Below are 8,961 nucleotides of genomic sequence, written 5' to 3'. Positions count from 1 at the left end.
GAGAACTTGACACTTAACTTAATTAAAATGCATCAACCGCGTGTGTAGCTGTGATGGTCTCTTCTCGGCGGAGTCCGGGAAGTGAACACGGTTCTTGTGTTATGCTTGAACGTAAGTAGTTTAAGGATCACTTATTGATCACTTCTAGTTCACGACCGTGCTTTGCTCCTCTTCTCGCTCTTATTTGCGTAAGTTAGCCACCATATATGCTTAGTGCTGCAGCTCCACCTCATTACCCTTTCCTACCCATAAGCTTAAATAGTCTTGATCGCGAGGCTGTGAGATTGCTGTGTCCCCGTGACTCACAGATTACTTCCAAACAGTTGCAGGGGCCGATGATACCAGTGCAGATGACGCAACTGAGCTCAAGTGGGAGCTCGATGAAGACCGTGTTCGTTGTGTTGTTTCGTTTCCAGTTGATCAGTAGTGGAGCCCAGTTGGGGCGATCGGGGATCTATGCATTTGGGGTTGTCTTTCTTTATTTGGTTCCGTAGTCGGACCTTGATTGTATTATGGATGATGTAATGTCATATTTATGTATTGTGTGAAGTGGCGATTGTAAGCCAACTCTTTATCCCTTTCTTATTCAGTACATGGGATGTGTAAAGATTACCCCTCTTGTGACATGCCTACTATGCGGTTATGCCTCTAAGTCGTGCTCTGACACGTGGGAGATATAGCCGCATCGTGCGTGTTACATGGCTGCTTTCCGCAAATCTTTCCCAGATGCGTCTGAGCTACCACACACCTACAGTAAAATGAAGAATTTCCTTCGTGCAGTTGGAATTGGATATGATATGATCCATGTTTGTAAGAATAATTGTGTTCTGTTCCGGAAGGATTATGCCAACTTAAGTGAATGCCCGAAATGCAAATCATCAAGATGGAAAGATGGCGATGATGTGAAGAGGATTCCTCATAATGTTCTGGGACATTTTCCAATTACACCAAGATTGCAGAGGTTGTTTCATGATGCTGAAACAAGAGAGGATGTACTGTGGCATTCTAGGAACCAGGAGTACAGAGATCATAATGTAATGAGCCATCCATCTCATGGTAGTGAGTGGAAAAGCTTCAATGATAAACACAAAGAGTTTGCTGTTGACCCGAGAAACATTAGACTTGGCTTAGCTTCAGATGTATTTAACCCGTTTGGCCACCAGAGCGCCACATATAACATGTGGCCAATGCTTTTTATCCCTTACAACATGCCTCCAAACGTCTGCACCAAAGAATCAAACTACATGATGGCCTTGCTCATCCCATGTCCAAAAAGTCCTGGAAAGGATTTTGATTTGTTCATGGAGCCTCTTGTGGAGGAACTTCAACAGCTATGGAAGGGTGTTCTCACTCGAGACCTATATAGCAGCCCACTAGCTGATTTCTTTCTGTGTGCTGTTATAATTTGGTGCATCCATGATTATCCGGCTTTGGGCACTATGTCAGGGCGAACGACACATGGTTACAATGCATGTGTTCGCTGTGACAGGAATCCGCTGTCATACGCAATACTTAGCAAGATCTGTTACATTGGACACCGCTGTTTCCTTGCCAAGGACAAGCCGCATCCTAGAAAATACCGAAGACATGTGTTCAATGCAAAGCATGAAAACTGTGATGCGCCAAAGACGCTCACTGCCGATGAGTTGCAAGTGGAATTAGAGAAGGTCAGGCATATTACACCAAGAAACCATCCTGGTAATGGTAGCGGGAAAAGGAAGTGTGGCAGGGTAGAAGAGAGATTATTGTTTACCCGATGGTCCACTTTGTGGGACTTGGAGTACTGGAAAGATTTGGATCTGCGGCATAATCTTGATGTGATGCACATCGAGAAAAATATATGTGACAGCATTATCGGCACACTTCTTAATATTGAAGGCAAGATGAAAGATACCTTAAAATCTAGGATTGATTTGACACACATGGGTATCAGAAAGGATTTGCAGGTGCAAGATGAAGGTAAACCACGGGATATGGCACCAGCTGTGTACGTCTTGGACAAGGTAAAAAGAAAAGAATTCTGTGAGGTCCTGTCACGTGTGAGATTCCCACATGGATTTGCTTCCAACCCTGAAAGGAGAGTCAGTGCAGATGGAAACAAGGTACAAGCGTTGAAAACTCATGACTGCCACGTCCTACTTTAAAGGGTTTTACCTGTTATCCTTAGAGGATTGTGCCGCCCTGACTTATACAGAGCAGTTGCAGAGTTGGGACAATTCTTCAGGGAACTCTGCAGTAGGAATATCAGGATAGATGCTTTGGAGCATCTTAGAGACAAGATACCAACTATCATATGCGACCTTGAGAAGATATATCCTCCAGCCTTCTTTGATGTGATGGTGCATTTGGCTGTTCATCTACCTAATGAGGCACTACTTAGAGGTCCAGTACAGTATGGCTGGATGTACCCTATTGAAAGGCGGCTAGGCACTTTCAAGGGCTATGTTAGGAACAGAGCTAGACCCGAGGGTTCCATTGCAGAGGCCTACATTGCTACAGAAGCATTGACATTCTGCTCAAAATACATTGAAACAGCTGATCAACTTAGCAAAGAGGTGGGTGAAGACAATCCCAGGCTCAATGTTTTCGATTATTCTGTTCGAGTTACAGGGAAGAGTCGAAAAGAGGACAAACCTAAAGATTTGGACAAAATGGTTTGGTATGTGTTGAATAACTGTCCTGAGATACTACCTTATATCAAGTAAGTGCAGTACTACAACTTATACATTGTAATCTACTAAACTTGCAGCACATTCTTATATATTTAGATGTTTAACGCGATCACTATGTTGTGCAGCATCTACAAAGAGGAGTTACTGCCGCAAAATCCAAGAAACATTGACAAACTGGTTATGGCAGGATTTGCGAAATGGTTCAAGAACCATGTAAGCTTTTGAAGTGCACCGTCAGTTTTTTCTTAATATATTGAGTACATAAGATGATCAGCTTGTCTATTTTCTAACCATAGGTTAAGAAGATGCGGGAGGATGGGCAGGCAGTTGATGATGACCTTTACTCACTAGCAATGGGTCCTGATACTCAGGTAAGACATTATGAATCTTGCGTTGTTGGAGATGTGCGCTACAACACCCTTGCACGAGACAAAGGCAGGAAGACACAAAACAGTGCCATCATGAGCACGGATACGTATGACAAAGAGACAACTGAAATGTATGCTAACATAACAGACATTGTTCAGTTGCAGTATATATCCAGTTTCGAGGATCATCGGTGTGTGGTTCTGTTGTGCCGTCATGGGTATAACCTATTTTCCAGGATCGCAAAACCCAGAGCTGATAATTATTTCAAATCCATCAATGTCAAGGCGGCGTACCAGACCAACGAGCCTTTTATTTTGGCAAATCAAGCAACACAGATATTTTTCTTGCAAGACACATTTGCACGTAGTGATGAATGGAGAGTATTGCAAAGGTTTGAGTAGAGGAATTCGTTTAATGAAGTTGCACAACAAGATGATGCTTCCACTGCTCCTGATGTACAAGATAACAGAGATGTTCCTAATATCTTTGAGAACCATCACGTCAATGACGCCGGCGAAAAGATTGCCTGTCGTGCTGTGGACATACAAGAGTTGATCAAGAAGAAGCCAACGTTCGACGACGTTGAGGACGAAGAAGAAGATGACACCGTGGGTAATTACGATTCAGACTGATACACATGGCGAAGATGTTGACGCTGCTGCTGTGGATGATGATTACATTGCTTTTGTCGTATTTGCCTGTCAGAAGACGTTTTTTTATCTACTATGTGAAATTGTGTTTGCTATGACAACTGAAACCTGATGAACATGTTGTTTAGTATTTTGCTGCGAGAACATCTACTAAAACATGATGACATTGTTGTTTAGTTGTACTCATATTTGGTTGTGAAACTTGAATTTGATGACATAGTTTGCTGTTGGACTGCAATTTGCTCGACGTTTTCGAATGAGAACAAAGCTGACCTGACAGGGCCTCTCCTATTTATTTATTTATATGAGCAAAAGGGGATACCCCCTGATTTCCATTAATAGAAATCATTAGATGTTCACAACACTACACCCAGCCTGCTACACAGGTTTCATTCATTACTAGTTTCAGCAAAGTGCTCATGTCGTAGCCACTGAATACATCACGAGTGCTACATACATTGCAAATAAAGAGACAATCATCCTATAGAGCACATTGATTTTTCCCATTATCTTCACAAGCTCTTTCATCTCCTCATTGCTGTCAAGGCCGTTCAGCAGTTGTTGCTTGGCCATGATCAGAGGAACTGCATCTTTAACCTTCTGCTCTGCATCTTCCTCTTCTGTCGTTCCTTCAGTTACTTGTTCAACACCCCAACCCGCTGGTATTGGGATTCCTCGGCTAACCAAATAATCAGCGTAGTTGCATTCCCCCACATCAGCAACTTCCTAGAAATACAAATCACACGAATGTTCCCTTTTCTACACGAATCAAATTGGAAGATCATCAACCAAACTATTAAAAAAATCAGCAACTGAAAGCAGCAGAACAACACTTAAACATACTATTACCCCACGATTCGGGCATTTGTAGAAGACTCGGCCAGGGTTGCGGATTGTGGTTGAGACGTGACGGATGACTCTCCGTGATTTGCAGCAGTGGCACCACACCAACGGCAGCGGGTTGCGATGACCAATCTGCTGCAGTGCGCGTGCCGGCGGGGGTGTGAGGAGACCCACAGGCGATGGTACGGGTGGCGACTTGGCGCATATCTGGTTGTTGCCTGCTGAAGAGCAGGTGGACGAGCAGCCAGCGGACATGGTTGCTGCGGCCAGAGCTTCTGATGCTAGGCAGAGTAAGTAGAGAAGAGGAGAAGCGAACGTTGGATATGTCAGTTTCATTACTTGCAGAGTAGCATAGCACCATATATAGTCATAGTCTAGGTTTGGATTCGAACCAGCTACAAGAGCACATCTTTCTTTTTTCTAAAACTCGGCAACGTCTCTTTACTGGTACACTAGCTTGTTCTATACACCTTCCCAAGTATTTGATTTTCTTTCTATATATAAAAAAGTATGCTACTTGGTGTCCGCTTAGTCAACAAACGATTGTGCCAACCTTGACCGTCGGATTGACACGCAACGTCTGTCGCGTTTCTTCAGTCTCTTCTTCCTTGAGCCGCCAAAGCCAAACCAGCACCGATGAGACCGCCTGCTCCCGCCTCCCACGGCTGGCTGTGATCTTCCCCGGCTCCTGTTCATTCCCGTCTGAGGCCTCACCATCGTCCTCCGCCTTGGTTCGCTCGCCGCGGCGCCGCCCTCCGGTGTTGTCAACAACCAAGAGGAATAAGGAGATGACTGTACATGGTGAGGATGACAGTAGGGACCCAACAATGCGCGCAGTAATTTTGTTTTTTCGGGATGGAGAAGGGTATCAACTGGGTTGTGCGGGACCCGTGGCCCGTCTAGGCTAGGCTTTTATTTCATATGTTTAGCACATGACCAGCCCAGTTTGTTTTTTCCTTTCTGAAAATGGCTAGCCAGCTATTTTGTTTTTTGCAGAATAACCAACATAGGCCTACTTGCTTTTCTACGCCCTGCTGGGCCAGAAATCTTTCAAGACAAGGAGGGATGCATTTTGCCAAAAAATGGGCTATAAGTAATAAGAAATGGGCTATAAGTGATAATAAATGGGTTGTAAAATGAAAAAAATATAGCAAACAGGCAATTAGTTCCAAAATATTGTTTTCTTTCGGATTTTGATATTTTAAATTTCATTGTTTTTGTGCGGGTCCAATTTCATTGAATTTAAATTAAGGTATATTTAGATTTAAAATTAATTTGAATTTGGTTAGAAATTTCGGGTTGTATGCTGTTTGGGACAGATTTGGAGGCTGACTTGTGGGTCTACTAGGTTGACATGTACATTTGCTTTGTCAACTTAGTCCACAAACGATTCTAGCAGCAGTGACTGTTGGATGTTAATCCAACGGCCGTGTCGCTTCTTCAATATCTGATCTTCTTGCTCCAGCCGCCCAAACTAGCTCCGGTGGGACTGCCTGCTCCCGCCTCCCATGGCTGGCTGTGCTACCGCACAGGCCGCACCGCCCCACCCTACTTCATTGTTGGCCAGGCCATTCCTCTTCTCACCCACACCTCCTATTATTTTCCGGCGACGGCAGCCGAACCAGTAAACCCTCGTACTCCCCACCGCATGGGCAACCATTGTCGAGTCTTCCCCGGCTCCGCGTCATTCCCTTCCTAGGCCTCGCCGTCGTCCACCGCCATGGTGCTCTTGGCGCGGCCTGGTCAACGTGGTCAACGAACGACATCCATCGGCCGTGGACTGTACGCGCAAAATAATGATCCCTCCACCTAACAGTTGGGACCCACCGGAAGGGCCTCTGTATTTCGCGAAAAAAACGTTCCCCCCGCTGACATGTCAGACCCACCCGCTATATCTTCGCACGCAAGGAAGTGCCTTCTTATTACGCACAAAAAAATGAATACCCCCTGCTAGCTGGGACCCACAATTATGGGAGGCTGACTTGTGGGCCTACTAAGTTGACGGGGACGGAGGGCTTTGTCAACTTAGTCAATATGAACGATTCTAGATCCAGTGACCGTACGATGTCCATCCAACGGTCGTAGTGCTTCTTCAACCTCTGGTCTTCTTGCTCCAGCCGCCCAAAGCAGCGCCGGTCGTGTCACGTGCTCCTGCCTCCCGTGGCCGGCCGTGCTGCCGTGGAGGCCTCACCACCCCCTACTATTCCCACTGCTGGCCAAGCCCTGCGGCGATGGCAGCCTCACACCGCAGCCGAACCACTGAACCCTCGTACTCCTCTCCGCGTGGGCTTCCATTGCCGCGTCTTCCCCGGCTCCGCGTCGTCCCCTTCCTAGGCCTCGCCGTTGTCCACCACTGTGGTGCTCTCCGCGCGGCATGGTCAACGTGGTCAAGGAACGACTTCCATAGGAAGAGTACTGTACGTGGAGAGGCTGACAGCTGGGTCCACGGCCATAGCCCAGTTTTTTTGTGATTTGCCAAGTAAGTCGCTTTTGTCAGGCCTGTTGGGCTGCAAATCTTTCAAGACGAGGAGAGCTTTCATTCGGCTGGCCGAGAAAATGGCCCATCAGTAATGAGAAATGAGCTGTACATTTTTAAAACACATCAAACCGGCAATTAGTTTCAAATATCTTTTTTTTCATTTTGAGATTTTAAATTACATTAATTTTTATGCATGGAGAATTTGTTGGATTTTATATTGATATACATTTATTTTAAAATTAGTTTGACTGTGAGTCAAAATTTCGGGATTAAAAACAGTTCGGACCGCACCGAAATATGCAAATTTTCGTATATTTTTTTAACCGTGGCCACAATATGGGCTGTAATGCTAACAAAAAGAATATGGGCTCCGAAAAAATATTAAGAATTAGCAAATGGGCTATAAATTATTAGAAGTAATGGCAGATGGCCTGTATGCTATTTTCCACATATTTGAGGCTTTCCTAAAAAAAGTTTAACGCACAAGCAGTGACTGTTGGATGTCCATCGAACGGCCGTCGTGCTTCTTCAATCTCTGCTCTTCCTGCTCCAGCCTCTCAAACAAGCGCCGGCGGGACTACCTGCTCCTTGCTTCCCGCGGCCGGCTGTGCTGCCACGTAGGCCTCACCGCCCTACCGCACTCCCCTCGCTGGCCTAGCCATCTCTCTACTCACCCACACCTGCTGTTATTCTCCGGCGACGGCAGATGAACTAGTAAACCCTCATACAGTCGTACTCCCCTCCGCGTGGGAAACAACTGCCGAGTCTTCCCTGCCTCCGTGTCGTTCCCTTCCTAGGCCTCGCCGTCATCCACTCCCCTGGAGCTCTCGGCGCGGCCTGGTCAACGTGGTCAACGACCGACATGCATCTGAAGTGGACTGTACGTGGAGAGGCCGACAGCTGGGTCCACGGCCGCACGAAAGGAAATGCCTCCTTATTACACGCAAAATAAAGATTCCTCCACCTGACATCAGGGACCCACCGAAAGGGCCTCTGTATTTCGCGAAAAAACATTACCGCCGCTGACAGCTCAGACCCACCAGCTATATCTTCGCACGCAAGGAAGTGCATCCTTATTACGCACAAAAAAAAATGAATACTCCCCCTGTTAGCTGGGACCCAATATAGTGGCAGGCTGACTTGTGGGCCTACTAAGTTCACGGGGACGGAGGGCTTTGTCAACTTAGTCAATATGCACGATTCTAGCTCTAGTGACCGTACGATGTCCATCCAATGGCCGTAGTGCTTCTTTAACCTCTGGTCTTGCTCTAGCCGCCCAAACCAGTGTTGGTCGTGCCTCGTGCTCCTACCTCCCATGGCCGGCTGTGATGCGGCGGAGGCCTCACCGCCCCCTACTACTCCCATCGCTGGCCAGGCCATCCCTCTACTCACCCACACCCCCTGTTATTCTGCGGCAACGGCAGCCTCACACCGCAGTGAACCAGTGAACCCTCGTACTCCTCTGCCCGTGGGCATCCACTGCCGCATCTTCCCCGGCTCCGCGTCGTCCCCTTCGTAGGCCTCGCCGTCGTCCACCGCCCTGGTGCTCTCGGCGCTTTGCGGTCAATGTGGTCAAGGAACGGCTTCCATTGGACGTGGACTGTACGTGGAGAGGCTGACAGCTGGGTCCATGATACGTCTCCGTCCTATCTACTTTTCCAAACACTTTTGCCCTTGTTTTGGACTCTAACTTGTATGATTTGAATGGAACTAACCCGAACTGACGTTGTTTTCAGCAGAATTGCCATGATGTTGTTTTATGTGCAGAAAACAAATATTCTTGGAATGACCTGAAACTCCACGGAACATCTTAGAAAAAACAATAAAAAATGCTCGCCAAATATGAAGACCATGGGGGGTCACACCCTTCTCACGAGGGTGGGGGGCGCCCCCCCTAGGGCGCGCCCCCTACCTCGTGGGCCCCCTGGAGACCCTCCAACGCCAACTC

This window comes from Triticum urartu, chromosome 5A (genome assembly GCF_056163025.1).
Source record: "Triticum urartu cultivar PI428250 chromosome 5A, HENAU_Tu73, whole genome shotgun sequence".
NCBI classification, from domain to species: domain Eukaryota; kingdom Viridiplantae; phylum Streptophyta; class Magnoliopsida; order Poales; family Poaceae; genus Triticum; species Triticum urartu.
This window is presented reverse-complemented; position numbering follows the sequence as displayed.